At 51.0% G+C, this 19,747-nt stretch overlaps 1 protein-coding gene across 4 annotated transcripts in view; it reads right to left on the bottom strand.

Moving 5' to 3' along the window:
- The window catches only part of ELFN2 (extracellular leucine rich repeat and fibronectin type III domain containing 2), a 53,500-nt gene extending 43,565 nt beyond the window's left edge, over window positions 1-9,935 (bottom strand). The window contains exons 1-2 of one of the 4 annotated variants that reach the window (XM_040596827.1): window positions 8,639-9,934; window positions 8,400-8,456 (exon numbers count right to left, since the gene is read on the bottom strand). The gene's annotated coding sequence lies outside the window, so the exon portion shown is untranslated. Of the gene's footprint in view, window positions 1-8,139; window positions 8,224-8,399; window positions 8,457-8,638 lie in introns of those variants that run through there. The other 3 variants (XM_040596829.1, XM_040596826.1, XM_040596828.1) reach the window with 3 other exon arrangements.
- Window positions 9,936-19,747: the final 9,812 nt, after the last annotated feature.

Consider the following 19,747-nt stretch of genomic DNA (forward strand, 5'->3'; position numbering starts at 1 on the left):
TGGCAGCACCCAGCAGGCTGGGGAGGGAGTGGGAAGCTTGCCACAGGGACCTGTGACGGCAGGGAATGGTGTCCTGGCTTGCTCCTGAGGCCTGACCCATGCTGTTCCAGCTGTACATAGCTCTGTTGTGGTCAGTATGTCCCTCTAGGCTTTGCAGAGTGGCTTGTGCTGAGGCAACGATCCCTGAAGCACAGAACGACATCCCCTGTGCCTTGGCCCTAACGCACCCAGCCAGCGCTAAGTAGCCTTGCTTAGCAAAGAACAGTGCTGCAGGCTGAGACTGCTCTCTCCCAGGGCAGCGTCAGGACTGTGCTCAGCATCAGCCCAGCTGCTCTCACGTGCCCAGAGGCACCGTGGGCAGCAGGCAACAACAGAGGCCCTGAGCAGAGCCCAGCTCTCCCACTTCCCAGCACAGCAATCTCCCACTCCCCCAGGCCCACCAGCCAGCCCCTGCCAAATCCATTTGTCCAATCTTGCACTTTCTACTAATCCTGTGGAGCCATCCTTTAAGTTGCTCTGAGGCAGAGATAGAAAATACAACCGATGCTTTAAGGAGCTTCTCCTGACCTTGCTCAATTCAAGATAAAGGGCTTTGATTTAAAATATTACAGTGGGGGTCTGTCACTGATCCATTGCATGGATTAAAGGAAAACAAATATACACAGGATGCAGCTGGTGTTAGGTAAGCAGACAGGGAAGGGAAGAAAGGTTACAACCAGCATGGGGGAGGAGACAGAAGAAAGGAAAGGACAGAAGGTGAGAGGGAAGGCAGAAAAAATACTTTCTCCTTGGCCATCTCCACACTTGACTACTGGAAGAAGAGCTTTATACACACATGGTGTGATACAACACATCCCACGACCTTCCTTGGTTTGTAAGGAAGAGCGAGGCAGCTGCACTGTCCCGTGGTGTGACCAGGCTGGGAACAGGCTGCTGGAACTGAAGAACAGCTCCTTGCCCCATGAGAGGTACCCAGTGGGGAGCACAGACTGAAATCTTGAGGCGTAAATGGCTGCTACAGAGATCTTGCCACCACTGTCTCTCCTTCTGATGCTGTTCAGGCCTTTCTGCCTTCACCCCTTGACTCTTCCTTCACACCTAACATCTCCCTTCATCTCCTCCCCTTGCTGACAGTACTGTCCCTCACTGCCACTGCTGCCTGTCCTGGTCCAGCTCGCATTTGATAGCATCTAAAACTTTCCATCACTTACCTCAGTCCCCTACAGCCCTTAATTCAAAGGTTACTCAGAACAGTTTTTCCCTGTAGGAAATATAACAAGGGCTACTGAAGGCACCTTCTTCTTTCCCTGTGCCCTCCAGTACCACAAGGTTGTTGCACCCCACCAGGGCCTTTTTCTTCCTGGCATGAGCCTGTTTCCTCCCTCTGAACCTATTCTGTTTGAAGACCACTCACAAGATGGCTGATGTTTCTTTTTCAATAATCTTTTCTCCATCACTTTGCTGAGGGTCTCAGCTGGCCACGAAATATGTGAAAACTTTATTTTCAGCAAGAATTTTGTTGATGAATCTCTCAGTCTGCCATAGAAAAACCTAGTTCTGATCTGGGAGCTGACTCTTGGGTATCTCTTTCAAGTGGGTCAAGACATCCCTGTGCTGTGCTTAGATCTGAGAGCCTCCTCATAGGCAGCCTGTGTTCTCTTACCTTCTCCTCTACTGCCCATCACAACGGTAGAATATCCAAGCCATATTTTCCCAAGACCTTCATGTCTACAGACTGACCCACCATCAATCTGCTTATCTGAGTCAGACCTCCAATCAGATCTCAATCACCTCTGGCCTTTCAATTCCCTCACTCCCTCTGTATTGACCAGTCCCAATTCCTGCCTGTGCTGACCACCACTACCCACGCTCAGAGAAGCTATCCCCACATCCTGAGGTCTGCTTCAAAGTTCCCCTTCCTATCTTTTCAAGCCTCCTAGGATCCTGCTCAGTCCTGTCTTGATGGCCAAGGGCACCCTCAACTGGTTTCAGAGGTTTTGCCCAGCTTCTTCGCCTCCTTCTACACCATATCCCTGCAGTTGACACAAAAGCCTTCACCTGTGTGTGACCTGGCACAGCTCATCTCTGCGATGTCATTTCCCACTTAGCAATGCCCCATGTCCCTCTGTCACTACAAAGCTGCACTGCTGTAGCCAGGAAAGAGGCAACTGATGGATGCAGAAAAATGAAAGGTGAAGGCTATTGGAAAAGAGACAATAGAGACCATAAAATTAGACAGGTCTATAAAACCATGGATGACACAGGAAGGGTAGAGGGGACAGATGTTAACTGTCTCTTCCCACCCAAGAATCAAGGGTCAGGAAATTAAACCAGAAAGTAACAGATTCAAGACAAATGACAGGAGGCCTTGCATTGCATGCTGCATGTTTAGGCTGCAGAACTTCCTACTCTGAGATTTTGTGGATGCCAAAACTTTACTTCAAAAATTGGCTAGACAAATTCAGGGAAGAAACAAATCCATAGAGACCTATGTAAGTATACAACAGATCTTCTAGCTCAAGGTCACTCTGCCACACGTCACATCTACAATGGGACGAATAAGCTAAGAGCGTTGAGAAGCACCCCTATGCAGCTTTCCTGTCTTTATGCTCTTCCTTCTTTCAGCCATTGTTGGAAATACTGGACTGGAAGGATCTTGGACCTGGCTCAGTAGGGTCCATCTTATATTCCTATGGCTTTCCATAGCCAGGCTGACCTAGAAGTCATGAGCAAATAGTGACTGTGAGTAACAATATCACTTTGGTGCATTAGGTCATATTGAAGACGGATGGACAAGGAAGCAAACAGAGCCCATTCCAAGAACGATTTTTTTTTCCCTCTGCCCTAAAGCTAGAAGGAGGTCTGAGGTTATTTCGATCAGTCATCTCAGTATAGATCCTTGCTGGGCACAACGTCTGTGCTTGAGTGCTAGCCCCCTCGATACCTTGTTCCACACTTTTTAAGACCAAATCCTCTTTTCCTGTTGATAAACACAGAGCCCTTTCAGCAGACCATCTGTAATAGGCCCAGCCCCCTTGATTTCCCTTCCATTTCCCTGACCTGTCTATCACACTATTCATGGCAGCCTCTTCACACTAATCCTTTTATTATGATCTGACTCAATTTTCCTGGCCTGTGACTGCAATGGGGGAAAAAAGGAGGGGTATTAATCCTTCTGACCTTGTTGTCCCAATTCTGGACCATCTGTGACTAGAAAGTCAGAGGAGGGAAGTCAGATCCTCCTGACCCCACATTCCCCATGCCAAGCCATCTTTGTCTGGAAAGAGGGAACCACTCACTTTGGCAGGTTCAGCCTGTAGCCTCCCAGAAAGCTGTTGTGGCAAAGCCCCTTTTCACCTACAGGCACTTCCTACAGGATTGCTTCTCCAGCCAGAGAGGATGGAGAGATGGAACCAATAATGTCCTGCACCTCCATCAGGCTGTTTGCTCATTCACCCTGTACCACCTCTCTGCTCCCTCAGCAACAGTGTCTGCAGGTTCTCCCTAGCCGTGAGACAGGGAATCAATAAAACATGAAAGACAATCAAACGTGTCTCCCAAATTTTCCTGGCAATGCTGCATATGCAGAAGAGGTCTTGCAGATCACTCCACCTCCACCAGTGGCTGAGTCTAGCTTGTGCTCTCCACCCCTTTTCACTACCATGTGTTTCCTTGCTGTAAGCGGTTGCATCTCCATAAACCTGCCAGACTATTTCATAGCTGGTCTGATCACTCACACCAGGAAGCTTGACTGTATCCTCAGAGCCAGTCAAATGTTATTGTCTTTGCTCAGCCTCATCCCATACCTCTGACTTTGCCCATCTTTCACCACCTCAAATAATCTCCTTTCGTCAGTGTTTACAGTCCCCAAATACTGGTAAATTGTTATCGTATCATCATTTAGTCAAGCTCTACATATTTAGTTCTTTTAAGTTCCCCTCTCAAATGGGTCCCTCCAGCCCTTTCATAATTTTTGTTGCTCTTCTCTGAATTCCCTCCAATTTATCACCTTCCTTCAGCTAGCGTAGCACCCAGGTTTGAGTGCCAGGTTTTCCAGACTGGTCTCACTAAAGCCTTGGAAATAACATGAATCAGGCCTCCCTTGTGCTTCAGGATTTGATGTTTCTGAGTGTACTTGAGTACACAGATGTCAGGAAAGCTAACTCAATTCATACATGTGGCACCAATACAACCCAAGACACTCAACACACAGAACCTCTCCCCAGGGAGAAGCAGCAGCAGGTTCATGAGTGGTGAGCACTCCTGAGGTGACTGCAGATGAGAAGGAATGGCCCCAGCACATCAGCTGGGTCAGCAGAGGATGGATGAGCCTCACCATCAACAGCAGGACAGACTCTTCTACTGGGTTTTGATCCTGCACCTATCTCCATGGCAACTGGTGCTATGCTGTAAGGTACCACGTAGCCACTGTGTCTACCCAAACCAGGGTTGCATGGGAAAGACTCCCAGCAAGAGGCAACATCTAGGGACCCAACCCTTCAAGTCATTCACACCAACCTGGCTCCTAGCAGCTTGTTTCCCACCCCTTAGAATGCTGTGGGAAGAGTGATAACTGCCCTTCTCTCCTTCTGTACCTCAGTTGGTCAGCTGGAACTGGCTGACCTCTTGGCTTACGACTGTTGAGCAAATGAGGTCATTTCTCCTCGGTGACAGAAAATTATTTGGTCAGTCCTCTCCATGTGAAAAGCAGTTCATCTCAGGCAATGGCTAAGGTACCCCTGAGCTCCCAGGAGACCCAAAGAACTGCTATAAGCCTTTTAAAAGGAGGTCAGGGAATGGCAAAGCAAGCCACAAAACTAACACAGGCCGGGGAGCACAGGAAAGCCAGGACACAAATGCAGCTCTATTAAAGTGAAGCTGTACTGCTGCCAGACCATCTCGCCACTGAAGCACATGCAGCAGCAGTCCCACAGCCATTGTCACCTCCAAAGTGCCAAGCTTAATTCATCTGGGACCTTAAAGACAGCCTTCGCCTGGTTCACAGCTGCAGGAAACTGAGAGAAAGGGCTGGAGGTGGGTCACAGAACTTCAGTCTGCTCCCTGAGCTTTGCAGTCTCCCCTTCCAGCCAAAAAAGAGGACTTCATCTCCTCTGGCATGGGAGGTGGCTCCCGTGTGTTCAGCCTGCCTCCCTTCAGTGGCTCAACTCTTATGTCCTCCCTCACCCCTTTTCCCACATGGAAACACATAAGACACAGCTCTGCCCCTGCAGAACCCCAAAGAGAGCTCAAACACCCACTGCCACTCAGCATCAGGTCTCACCTGGACAAACCCCACCAGCAGAACCCACAGTCCTATCTGGGAAGCTCCAGCTTTCCCCATACCTGCTGGCAGCCTGGGATCCCTCACTGTTCAGGACAGCTCTGGGCCTCTGTGGAGGAGAAAAGCAAAAGCCCCTCTGTTCCCAGGAAAGGCAATTTTCCTGGAGCACATTTGCTTAGCGCTGAAGCTGCTCCTGTCCTGCTCTAGTGCCAGGGCATGGGTGAGGGCTGCAAGTGTGTTTGGGGGACGTTGCATCCCATTCCCAGAGCAGGGTGCCTCTCATCAGCTCACAAGAGCATGGGGACAGAGGTGTTCCTTCCGCGTCCTCTGCCCTTCCTTACACTAACAGAAGAAACAACTTAGCCGAGGCTGACACAGGGGACCAAGGGAAAAACCACAGTATTTGGGATGAGGGAGAGAGCAGCCGGACCTCTCTCTCTCTCTCTCAACGAATGTGCTGATATTTTCTGACACAGCTGCTGACAGCACTGGGAGGTTACAACAGGCCCTGATGTGACCACTAGCTTTTTTCCCAGGTGAGCAGTGCTCTCTACTGCTCTTTAACAGGGTCAGGTAAGCCAGCTGCACTCTGCCTGGAGCTGCATCTGACTTCTGGCATGACCCAGGTAGGAACAAACATCACAGGCACCATCACAGCTATGCTTCCCTCTCTCCTGCCTTCCCCCTCTGCCTGTGATTTTTACCTTTTCTATTTTAACCGCAAGCTGCCCCCCAGCAAAAACTACACCTCCATTCGCCCCCCTTTCCCAAACGCCCTCTCTACCCTCCAAGCGGCTTCTGCTCCACAGCTTAGCTTTGCACTGGCGCAGCGGATCAGACAGCGTATTCCCAAATACCCACTTTGCCTGGAGCTGGGTGAAGAGAGGGAAAGGCCACGCATCCACAGTTCTTCCCTTGGTGTCGTAGTTTTTGCCGGGGGAAGAGCAATGAAGGCAGCTTGCTTCGTACCAGCAAATCTGCATGTTTGTGGGTTGGATGCCCTGAAAGCCAACCAGTTCCCAAAGGAAAATAATGGGGTGAGGAGGATGGCAGGTGGGGAAGGGGCTGGGTGCGGGGGAAAGGTTTTTAGGCTGGGAAATTGGTGGGATTCAAGTGGCTGTTTCTCACCCCTGGCACCGCATCGGCACCCCTCCACTCCCTGCAGCTTCCTCACTGCTGCTGGTACTGTCTGCACAGAGGGGGGAGGCAAGAGGGGGGCTGTATTTAAATATATTAATAATGCATGCTCCATGCAAATGAAGCTTCCTTTGAATATTACATTAGTGATGCTGTCAGGCTGCGCTTCCCGGGACCCAGAAGTGATGGTGTGTGTGGGAACTGGAGGGGGGGGAGGGGGGGGGAGGGGGGGCAGGGATGCAGGCCACCAGAAATTCCCCCATACCCTGGCACAGCCCCCTTTCTCCCCCTGCACCCCAGCTCCCCCACACCACACACACTCCCACTCCCTCCCACCTCCCAGTGCATGACAAATTCCTTGGCTCACAGCATGCAATGCAGCCAGGTTCCCCAGTCCCCTAGGCCCTCTCCAGGGACATGGACCCCCCATCTCCTCCCCACTCCCTACATAATATTTATCCCCCTCCCCCCAGTCTCAGCCATCATCTCCCAGCTCCATAGCTGGGTTTATAGCTCCCTACCTCCAGGGTGGGGAGAAAGGTTGTGCTCTCCAGCCTTTAGGGGAAAGAAGGGGGAACAGCTCCTAAGTCTGGCCTGCATATACGCACCCACTGTGTGTGCACACACCGGACCCCAGCAGCGGACGCTTGCACAATCCCAGAGTGGGTGCCAATGGACCGTGGGCTGTGCACGGCTGCAAGAGGCACACACCCGCAGCGCACGAGCGATGCTCTCCTCCCCATCACCAGCACCTCCTTCCCTCGGTGCTTGCAAGGATGTTTGCAAGCATATTGTTTGTGCACAGCCACCCCCACCTCCGTACACATACACACATGCAATACACACACATGTGCTCACACGCATGCACACAGAGGTAGGGGGGAGCCACACCAGCAGACATATGAGACGGCATTGCAAACAGCAGCTCCCAAATGCGCTGCCTGCTGCAGCATTAGCAGATTCATGCTGCCTTTCCCCAGCCAAATCCAGGCTCTGGAATGGGAACAGCAGCAGCTGTGCACTCCTGCCTGTCCTGGGATGAGAATAGGATGCGTCTGTTCATGTCTTTCCCCCACCCCCATGCCTCCTCCTTCCCCCTCCTCTTGCTCCCATTCATTCATTCAGCTTCTCCTCCCCCCATCCTATGCCCCAAAGCAGGAGGATCCTTATGCATAAATATGTGGGCATGCTTTCTCTGGTGGAATAAATGGGCACGCAGACACCCTGCAAGCAATGCATATACACTTATGTATGCATTCAAGTAGCTGTCCTGGGCCCCTACATAAATATCCAGCCACCACCACCACATGCACACTTACACACCCGACAGACACCACGCAATGACTTTTCTGCATCCAGTCAGCCTCTCAGCACAGCAGTGTAAAAGCAGAGCAGAGATTTACTCACTCCCCTGCATCCAAACCAGGCGAATGTTCACACACCACACACACACCAGACACACACACACACACATCACTGTCTGCAAAGGCTCCCCGACAAAGTTTGCAAAGAGGCAGGAAGCAGGGGGCTGTGGGATGAGGCTGTCTCCTTCTCCCTCCCATAAGTACAGGCAATATACATATATGTCTGTGTATCTATAGCTCTATATACACTTGCAAGTATGGGGGGGGGGGGGGGGGGCGGAATATACATATAGCTATACCTATACACACGTATGTATACACACACAAAGACACACACATATATATACATACACATACATGTATCCCCTCCTCTTGCAAGGTCTGGATAGAAGCAGACCAGTCAAACCCAGCTGCATGCAGCAAGCCCTGGACTTATTCAGCATCCCGATCCTAAGTGAGTGCATGCGCGCGCGTGCACACACACACAAGCACACACACACACTCTGAGTGGGGGACCTGTCTCCAAGCCTCTCTCCCTCCCATCACCCCATGTGGGCATTATCCCCCCCACCCCACCCCCCATCCCCCGGCCACTTCCTCATCTCCCTTGCACTCACCCCTTGCCTTCATCCTCAGATCAGAGACATCCACCCCCCAGGGAGTGCATGCACGGGCTGGAAGAGAAAGGCAATCCATCCATCCTGTCCTTCCCCCGCCCCGGTCCTCCCCCTCCAATCTCAGCCGCTTCTCCGAGAGGCGACAGGGATGACAACAGGGAGCCGAGGACACACGAGGCAGCTGCACAAGGACTGCACACAAAATTGTGTCACACACGTGCACACACATGCACACATACCTGCTTCTGGAGGGGCGACTGCTCCCTGTTTCCATACGGGGCATGACAGAGGCGAAGTGGAGGCACAAAAGACCCCTGTCTTCAAGCAACTTGCAGCCCTGCGGATGTGTGTGTGGGGGGGTATCCCCCACCTTGTGTCACCGCTTGGAGCTGTGCTGTCCCCTGCCCCACAGCTGTCTCATTCCCGGCTGCACCTAGGCAGCACTCCCAGCCACGCACACACGCGAGCACGGCAGGCGGGGATGGAGCAGCAGTCCAGGCAGAGCACGCACAGCCGGAGGATTTGCTGCCTTCGCCGCATCCGCATCACTGGGGGAAGAAGGCAGAGAGGGCTGTATTGGCATTTAAAACGCGAGTGATTAATTCGCCACAGGCTCGGCTGATAGGACTCTGGGACCAGAGCCGGCACTGCTTCTCCCAGCTGGGAAGGCTGTGACAGGCGAAGGTCCCTCTCCCATGCAGCCAGCTCTGAGCTCTCCTTGCCTGCACAGCCACAGCCACCGCTCGGGTGCAGGCGGAAAGGGGTGGGCCTCCACCAGCGACATGAGCACACATGCAACAGCTGCTGGGGAACCGCACACACACACAGACACAATTTCCTTGCAACAGCTGCTGAAGAGCTACACACAACATAGAACAGCTTCCCAGGAACACACACACAAGCGAGAGCTGCTGGGGAATCACACACACACGCACACAGAGGCTACAGCTTCTCAGAATCAAGTCACACACACGAAAATACAGCAGCTTCTAGGAACAATATAGGTACAAGCAACAAGCAAGCCGAGCAGCTACATACACACACATATTCATGCAACAGCTATACACCTGCTGACACAGGTATGTGCAACAGCTGTGGGAAACTATACCTCGATATGTGCCCCTGCGGTATTTGCTGAGAAAATTGACACATAAAAATGCAACAGGAGGTGAGGGAAACCTTTCATCCACGTACAAACACATGCATGCAGCTGCTCGGGGGAGAGTGTCTTTCACACACCTCCCCAAATCACCACACACAGAAATACAACAGCTCCTCAGAAACCACCTGCAACCACATACCCTCACATGCATAAAACAACTTACTGGAAGACCTTCCACCTCCCTACACACAAACCCACACATGCCATCACTGATGGAGAACCTGCTCACAGGCAGAAACAATCATCCATGTGCACCAGGTGCTGGGGACCCAGCCACAGCTCAGCCCCCAAATACTGCACACAGGCAATACCTGCTAGGAAACCACCTTACCAAACACAGGCTGACTCTTAAGAAATTACTCCCCAGCCCCTTCACAGAAAGCACAAACATACAAGACACCTAGACATAAATAATCCCTGCACAGACACGCAGACCACAGCTGAAGGGACATGATGCATCCCTTGCACTCACCGCAGCTGTGGAGGGACTGCCTGTCTCACTTGGACACACGCAGACATGCAACAGCTGCATAGAAACTTAGGAACATAGGACGTTGGATGGGAGCTGGCTTCCTGGGATGTGCAATCCAGTCTCCTGCTATTCCAGGCAACCACATCATATAATCTTGCTCAGAAACGTCTCAGAGGTCCATCCTAGTGCTGTGAGACTATTTGCTCCCTGCTTGGAGGCTGTTCTGGCCCCTGGCTGCTCTGGTGTTGAAAACCTGCCCCAACACCTACATTTACTCATGACCAATTCACACCCACATTTCTTGTGCCAGCTGTATCCTTCACATGGCACACACAGACATCACAAGAACAAGTGGAAATGCTCTGAAACCTCCACTTGCAGCTGAACAGACACCATCTGCACCCCTGCCTCACACAAATATACACACATACAACAGCTGGGTGAAGACATTCCCTTCAGCATAAATATCAACATGTTTGCAACAGCTTCTAGGAAAATAGATGCCTAACCCTGGCACCCACAGCACTCACATGCACACAGGTACAGACATACAAATGCGTGTAACCTCTGATGGGAAACTAACAACTTTCTTCATGCAGTCCAAGAACTGCAGAGGAATTACTCTGCCACACACACACCAATGCAAGCAACATTATTGTTAAATGTGTTATACTGTGATGTCCAGTTGAATTTAAAGAAGCTCAACTGTGGGCCCAGCTCCCCATCCTGCTAATTACTGTAGAAGTACAGAACATGACATTACCCCATCTATCTCACACCTGCAGATCTATAGGGGGGTGGTGAGCTCCTTTGATTCCTCTGCACATTTTTCCCTCTGGTGAAAGAGGAATAACCTCATGCAAATCGAAACCCAGCAAGTACGGGACCACCCCTAGCCTTCTCAGGTACACACAACAGCCTCAAGGACAGGACACCAAACTCACACGCACAGAGGGTGGTGGTGGTGGGGTGTGTGTCTGCGAACAATCAGTAGCCCTACGGGAATGAGTTGCCTCCCTCAAAGTACAGGCAACAAGTGCAAAGGACCAATCTACCAAACTAGCCCCCAGCATCACACACATCACCTAGATGGCATGAAGAAACAAGTTGATCCACCAGGTGCAAACATACAAGGTCATCAGCCCTTTTGAAAATTTATATCCTCTTTTACTCTAAACCTGCAAACCCAAGTGGGAAAAAATACACAGACACACACACAAACTCCTCAGAGAGACAGGAGGTGAGCAGCTCAGAGGACACTTCTGGATGTTCCCTGGACCATCTGTAGATGTCTGTTTCCAGTGGATTAAATGTCAAAGCTACTCACTCCACCTGGGATGAGAAAGAAGATACAGATTCTAGTTTCCTTGTCTTTATCACTTTGGGGGCTTATGACCATGGGGGTTTTCCTCCAAGCTCTTTTGAAGCTAAAAGCTAAAGGAACAGAGACTTGCTTCCATCTTTCTCTACCTCCTCCAAGGACAGACACTATCTAATCTTGGGTGTCGTTGAAGTAGGAGAAAAGGTTTCCAACTCCAAATTAATGCAGGATCTGCTCCTGCTTGAGTTCCTCCAGGATCATCTTGCAGTCTGTTCAGGAGGAATCTCCCAGAGGCTATCCGGCTGGCACAGATCGTTCTGGACTCAAAAGTGCTGGGGCAGGATCCTTGCGCTGTCAGGGCCTGTGGGGATCAAACGGTGCTTGCTCATACTCCCACTGACCCAGGAACAATACTTCAATCCAGCAGAACAGAACTGCCCTGAGAGACAAACAGAAGCAAGCCCCGCATCCCCAGGGAGGTGGGACATTTGGGTCCTCGATCTGATCCAAAGCCAGGCCCCCAATGCTTATTCATCCCATTGTAGATAATAATCAGTCCAGAGGGTACAGAAGCTCACCTCCATGTTTATTTTGCAGAGGCTCTGACCTTGTCAATAGCCCTGGAAAGGCTCTGTTTTTTGTTACTTCACAAGTTTAAAAAAAAACCAAAACCACAACACTTCACCAAGGAAAAAAAACTCCTAAGGACGTCATAGATACTTTTAGTCAGCTGCAGAGGCACCTCATTCTCTATGTCCAGCACTACAGAAGAAGAATCACCTTCTAACTCATCTGTGCCGATGTCCCTGGGACCACCACCCTCCAGCCAGGCCTCACCTCTCTGCCCCTTTAACAGGGATGGAAACAGCCCTGAGAACCACCTTGGGTTATGTACACCTTCCTGCTCAGCTGCTGCCCCGTTGGGCTGCTGCATCCTCTAAGACTGGAGATGCTGTTAGGGGTGAACAAGGGAGCTGACCTTATTAGAGCAATTCCCTAGTATTATTCCAACATATGTCAGGGAGCTGTTAAGTCCCAGGTAGCCCAGGATCTGGAAGTCACTAAGGTGATGATAAAACTGATTTTTTTAACTGTGCTCAGGGTGGGCAACGCTGGAGGTAATGTTCAACGTGGACAGTACCTCTAGGGAGTAGGGACTGGGAGTGCATTACGCCCCTCTCCCCCATCACCTGGCCCTTGTGCCTTTTGCCCGCACAAGGAGGGAAGTCAGGCAGAGACGGCAGCCACAGTCTGCCTGCGCTGCCTTCAGTGTGTGCTGCCAGGGAAGGGAGTCTCACTGGGAGCGTTTCCAGCTCGCAGAGACGGCAGATCAGCCCTTCTCCCTCTCTGCCTCTTCCCCTGCCCATCTGCCTGTCTCTCCCAGGGGTACAACCGGGTCCCACGGCTGGGGAAAACGGGCCCCAGGAGAAGGCTGGGCTCTGCCCTCGCTGCAGTCAGAATCTCTCCACTGATCTATACTGCGGTGAGCAGTGACAGATTGATTTTACAGCTCTGCTTGGAGCCGGCCGCTGGCCCTGGACTGTGGATGAATCAGCTTTCTCTGGGCCTTGGCTTTTATTTCATTATTTTACTGCAACCTCCCTCACAGGCAGCTAAAGAGAGAGCAAGAGGCAGAAAGATTAAGTTGGCAGATTTCCTTCCCTGCCCGTGTGCTCCCAGCCTCCCAGCTTGGCTTTGGGACTCCAGGAGGAGGGAGGGAAGGGATTGTTTTCCAGGGACTGACAGCTGTCAGGAATAAAGACATGAGGCTCTTTCTACACGGGTAGCTGCACATTGCAAAGGCTGTGGGAGACAGCGAGTACTGCGTAAGCACTACGTAGCATGAATGGTTCCCGCACTGCTGTGCTGATGCCTTGTTCTTTGCCGAATGGAGAGGGGCCAGTTTTTCATTACAAGGAGCAGCATGTTCAGAAATAGCATCCCATGAGCGCATTGGACATTAACCTGCTTACAGTCTCCAGGGTGGAAGTGCTTCTAGGTTCTACCCTAACAGCTGTGGACCTAGAGGAGGGAGCAAGTACTCTGCTGTCTCCATCAGGCTGAGAGGTTTCTGAGCATGCCATAGCTAGGATGTTTTCTTGGATGTACCTCCAGTCATGGAATTTACCTTCTTCCCCCTCCTGGCTGTGGATATTATAGACATGGCCCAGGGAGAGCCAGGCCATGTCCTGATGCTGTTGGTTATTGTGCCATCAAGAACAGCAACAGTGAACTTAAGCAAGGAAGGAGCAGCAAAATCAAAGGGCAGAAAGGTGCTGGGTTTTCCAGCCCTGGTCTGGAACTACAGTGGGACAGTTCAAGCCCCCAAAGGCCCCATTAGCAAAAGGCAGTCTAGAGCAACTGGTGTCCAGATTGTCTGAGCAGAGAATGGAGGGAACAACCCAAAGTGCAACAAATATGTTCCTCTTCACAACCCCAGCACCTCAGGAGGGAACGGGAGCAAATCTCTCCTCTGTCATACTGACTGCTGAAAAATCCCTTTTTCAGAACTGAAGATCTACTCAGAGGGTCCCTCACCTGTGCTGGCACCTGCCCTGCAAGAGGAGGAATAGCCAAAGGAACCCATCACCATTTTGGTTTGCTCCAGCCTTCTTCCCATGCACTCACTTCTCAAGAGGGGCTTCACATCACCATGGGTGGTACCTTCATCGCAATGGGTTCAGGATGCCTTGGAGCTCTTTCCTGCCTTGTCACAGAGTTCTCCAGCAATATAGATTGCCTGGACAAGGAGGGTTCTTCAGAGGAAAAATGCTGGAGTTACTGAAGATGGACAGCTAGGACATTATGTCAGTGGGTCCCTCAAGCTCACCCATATCCTTTCTCTCTCCACCTGCCCCTGAGCAAAGATCAGAGAGAGGCCAGAATGGCTCAAACCATCAGAAGGCAAGGGCCTTTTGATCTGTAAAGATCAAGGGGTGGGAGGGGAAGGAAGATGGGAAAAGCAGGAGAGAGAAGTTTCCCAGAGGTCTGTCCCAGCAAGAGGCAGGGAGGCAGCAAAATCCATCTCATCCACTTTGTGTAATCTCTTAATCTCTTGGGTTTTAATCTTTAGCATCAGGAATGAGACACATCATTAAGAGTATAAGAAATCCCAGTTGGAAGAGAGATGGGGATGGTGAAGGAGGCAAAAATGTTTCTTTTTTCTAGGCCTTCTGCCTTGTTCCCTTTCTCTGTGTCTCTCCCCGCCTTCCTTTTTCCTCTCTGCTTACGAGCAGTAATATAGGTAATGACCTGACAGACAGAAACACCCAGAGGGCCTCAGCACCTGGAGAAAGGGTAGTACCCTGACCTCTGTGCAATGCAGGTCGAGCCCTCCCATGGTGACAGGCAGTGGTGGCACAGAGGCACGAGGCTCAGTGTCCCAACTCATATTGAAAGGCTCTTTCATAGCCAGAAATGAACAGCAAACATTGCCAGGGAGGTTTCTTCTTGTCAGAGACAGGGTGACTAGAAGAAACCACCCACCCCTCATCGGGACAGGAGAGACAAGATTTTGGAGGGCAAGGGAGGACCTGGTGGCACTGACTGCGTCCTGCCCCATGGTCTCAGGCTGGGCGCTCCACATCTCAGCTTCCCCCATCTGTCCAATCCTGTGGATAATAATCCTCACCTCAGAGGGTGATTGTGAGAGGTTAATGAATTAACATTTGTAAAAGCTTTAGATAAAGGGCTAAGGATTATTACTGTTGTTATGCATGGAAACAGCTCCTAACCAGCATTTCCCACCTCCTCCCTCCTGCAAGCCTGGGGGATCATCTGACACAGATACTGCCACACAGGAGCTCCCCCAGAGATGGAATTACTGGGAGAGTAAGAGAGAGGGCTGCAGGCTGCCAGAGGCATTATCGGGGGAAGGCAAACTGGGGGCATTACCAGCAACCAGCAACCCATGCTGGGCTGTGGGGCCGAGACCCTCTGCACTCTTTCTCTGACCACTGAGAGTGACGGGTCCATCCCACTCCCATCAAAGTTCAGCAGAAAACAGCTGCTGATTTCTGACCATGGCAAGCCAGCCCCTCCTCCTGCCCTTTCAAGGCTATCGACTGACCTGAGATAGTAGTACAAGATATATTTGCTTTAAGGAAAGCTTAATCCCAGAAGGAAACTTCTGTGTGCTGACTTGGGGCAAGATTCAGAAACAACCCAGACAGATGTTCCTTTCACAGGCATAGGAAGAGGGTAGCTGGGACCAGATTTTGGTGTCTTAAATCTTGTGCAAAATGTTTTTCAGGCTGGGGATGGGAACTAATTCAAAGCAGGAGTCTTAACGTTATACATCTCTCCCTTACACACAAGCATAACCTCAAGAGAAAAAAGCCCTCCCTAACTCACCTACTATAAATACACCAAAGCACTTAAAATGGCTACATTAAAAGAGAGCTGGTAATTTGATAGTGGTCTCCACTTAATTAGATTAGGCTCTTCTTAAACACAAGGACTGCAAGCAGCTAATTCTCCTTTCCTTTTCAGTATTACCCTGTCAGCTGCCATGCTGATCTGACAATTTAGTCCTGTTCCATGCTTGGTCCTCATGGGATGCTGACAGGGAAACCCTGGGGGACCAAGAGCTGTTGTCAGGCAGTGACCCAGCAGAGCATTTAAACATGTGCCCTAACCCTGCACTCAAGTGCCCACTTGATGGAGCAGGGGCAGTGTTCCCACAGTCAGGGCGAAGCTTCAGACCCTGCCCTGCAGCCAGGGTCCAGGGGATGCAGCTGGGATGAGCCTTCTGCTGAGACAACAGCTCTTATTCACTGGTCAGGCAATGGTCTTCCTGGCATTCCTTGCCATGTTCACACGCCTTTTGCCTTTGCTTTCTAAAACATGTGTACCATGGCAAGAAAAAATGTGAACTGGAGTATAGTAATGGGTATGAATGTCACAAAGGGACAGAGATTGACCAATTTTTGGCCAAGGCAACTGGCTGAGCACCTTTACAGAACTGCATGTGAATGCACATTTTCATGATATCCCATACTGATGAAGAGGGAATGGATGTGTTAAGGGCAAATCAAGTCATCGCTGATGACTGGAGATGAAATCATGGTGCTCACACACGTTCGGGGGTGTGAGACCACCAGCCCTGCCATGGACCATGCCTGTGCAACGCAGTGCAGAGTTCCAGACCCCAGAGCAGAGTGGCTGCGCCAGTACGCTGCCCTGCCTGGGCTGCTTAGCATTGCTGAAAATAAACAGTGCTGTGCACAGCTGGGTGACAAAGTTTTTCAATCACATCTGGGGTAAAAATCAGCCCCTCTGCATTGCAATGTGTGGGATTTTGCACTTGATCTAGGCAAATAGCAAACAGCACAGTTAGTGTCCCCTGCAATGAGAGACCAGAGGACAGTGCTACCTTGGTCTTCCCCTCAGGAGACTAGAGCAGATGTTAACAAACCATACACATAGCCAGGAGCTTTTTTAAAATATCTTGTTCTCCTGATTTCTCACTTGGAGGGAAATAAGCAACCTGTTTGTAGGTTACTGGGGTAGCTGGCAGAGTCTGTACCCTGAACATCATTGATAAGATGACAGAAAGTCACCTGGAAAGGCGAGATGAAGCTGTTCTGGTCTTAGGGCACAGGATGGACCTGGTCAATTCTCCAAAGCCTTGTTAAGCCTTCCTAGCAATACAAACAGCCAGTCAGTACCTTTTGCATGAATCCAGGTGTCGGCCCTCCTAGAATCTGATTCAGTTCTCACTCAAGGCCAGGCTAACTGTGGTGCTGCTCTTAAACTGCTGGATGGGACTGACACCCTTCCCACCCAGGCCCTTCAATCTCTACCCAGTGAACTTTATTCTGTCCCTAGCAGGGCTGTATTCTGCACAAGTTGTCCCCTTCACAAAACACCTCCAGGTTTTGAGAATTTAAATTCCCAAACCTTTTGCTCTCCATCAACAATGAAGGAAGTTGACTTTAATGACACACAATTTGCTATTCAATATGTTCTTAATTAACATTAAAATCTATGTCAGGTTGTTTTATTGTGGGGTGGTTTTTTTATTTTAATCCTCTATCTCTTTGTTATTTATTCATTTTGATTTTTTATTTTACCTCATTAATGCAGTGGTGATTTAGATGCAGTTTCCTCTCTCTGCTGCACTTAATGAGTCGTCAGCTTTATTCACTCTCACCCGTGTCCTCATGGGAGCATGCTTTGATTTTCTAGTGGGTGCATGAAAACACAGATTAAAGCAATTAGACAGAAATAATCTTAGGGAAAGGGGAGAGAGATCCAGAGCGCCTAATTATACCATTTTAATCAAGATACAATTATGCAGAGACTTTTATAGATTATAAATTAACCAAACTCCAAAGGCAGAAAAAATATCATTTTAAATATGGTTCATTATGCTTGTTGTTTCTGCCTTGTGATGTCTCCCAAACTGGACTTCAGGGTTCATTTAGAAGAAGTTCTGGATGAGGCTTTGCAGAAGTGGAGGAGAAACAGACTCAGGAGACCCTGCTTGCTAGGACAACAGTCTGGAAATGGCCTCTGGGAGAAGGTAAGGAATCACAGCTGCTTTCCTCACTTACTGATCTCACCAGTCTTTTCCCAATGCACCGAGTACATGCACCTGCTGCTACGCCAGGCTTGACTGAAGACCTCCAGCTGCCTGCCTGGGTCAGGTAAGGAAAGACCCAGTTCAGAGGTCTGGGTTTTGCTTTGCACCCACAGGCTATGCTGAGCTGCCAGCGAAGGACTGTGGGTACTGTAGTCTAAGAAGCAATTTCCCAAGCTACAAACATTCCAATTAGAAACACAGTGAGTGGGCAAACAAAACACATCACGCTGGATGTGTTTTATTCTGAACCCTGGAGGAACTTAAGCCAGCTGCTCCAGATTTATAGCTGCTCCAGATTTATTGCAGCAAAACCTCAAGGCGCTCAGGCTCTCAGAGCACGTAGGAAGGTGCTCTGCTCCTGCTGCCTCTGCAGAGGAGCTAGGGAGACCCCCCCCCCCCTCCCCAAGAGCTCCAGGGAATCCTGGTTTCCCATGGAGCTGTCACACTATGATGGAGAAGGTGTCCAGAGATCAGGCAGAAACAGGCTGGCCAGTTCAGGTCCCTCTGATTTTGTGGCTGCAGCCCAGTGATACCTGTGAGGCATCGTGCTGCTCACTTCTGCTGTGAGCACAGCACTAGCAGTCCCTCCTGCATGGCGTGCAGCACTCCTTAAGCTGTTCACAAAGAGCTTCTGGGTGTTAAGGAGACAGGAGAGGGCTCACGGCAGCAATCCTTGGCTTCCTGCAAGGTTTGCCAGCAAGTCTCCTGAAAGGTTTTGCTGCACTGTGGCCAGTGCAAAACTCTTCTCCAGAAGAGTCTGCTGCCAGATGCCTCTCACAGAGATGCCTCAACCCATCAGGCCTTCACCAGGCCCCTCTCCATTGCCATGGCCATCCCATGCCATAAGAACCAGTGCTGAAGTGACTGCAATCCTCTGTCATCGGAGGGAGTAGTCTTAACCATCTCTCACCTGCAAGTGTCCTGGTGACACTCATGCAGGCTGTCTGCAAGGTGGGGATGGCTGGGAAATGCCCAGAGCTGGTCTATCCAAGTGACAGGGACACCACCAGGATGGGCAGCTGGGGAAGGGAACTGATGGGTCCTGCTGTAGAGGCTGAGGTTCCGCAGTCCTTCCAGGGAGTGAAGGGTAGTTCCTTCCCTCAGCTGCCCTGTGCTGGAGCCATGCTGCACCCATCGCCTGAGAGGGGAAAACCCTGGGCTCTGTGCACTGTATCCACCATCCGTGTCTGAGTGGTGGGACTGCTGTGAACTGATGGAGGCCGACACAGGTAGCAGGGACATTCCTGGGACATTCCTCCCTTGCGGCCTCCTCACCCATCTTCCCCTTCCCGCAGTGAAGAAAGCAGGGCTGCAGGCTGCTGTCCTTGATCCTCGTTGCCTCCCACAGCCAGGGCAAGGCTGAGAAGGGCTGTAGGGTTTGGGGGTGGCCCCGTTCCCCATCTGAGGGCTCAGCCTGGTGGGTGAGCGGTGGTATCGGAGTGCCCTCTGCTGGCCCCGTTTCTGGACTGTTCGGACATTCCAAGCCTTACACCGCCCCGGTACCCCTGGAAAGTTGGGTCTTGGCTTGCCCCAGCCAAGCCCTGACACCCCTGCCATGGTGGACACCACTCCAGCCGCAACACAAGCACCATGGAGTCCCGTCAGCGCTGGGTCACAGCCCCAGGGCAGCCAGTGTGATGGAGAAGCCGGGACGGGAACGATTGTAAGTCAGCATGCAGCTCTGCGTGGGTGGGTGGGCGGCTGTGAAAGTGCAGGCATTGCTCTCAAGCTTACCAAGTGTTACTAAAGAGAGGTGGGGGGGCTCCCACGGGCTTTTTGGATATGTTCCCAATTCTGTGGGAGGAAA

This window comes from Falco naumanni, chromosome 5 (assembly GCF_017639655.2).
Source record: "Falco naumanni isolate bFalNau1 chromosome 5, bFalNau1.pat, whole genome shotgun sequence".
In the NCBI taxonomy this organism is placed as follows: Eukaryota; Metazoa; Chordata; class Aves; order Falconiformes; family Falconidae; genus Falco; species Falco naumanni.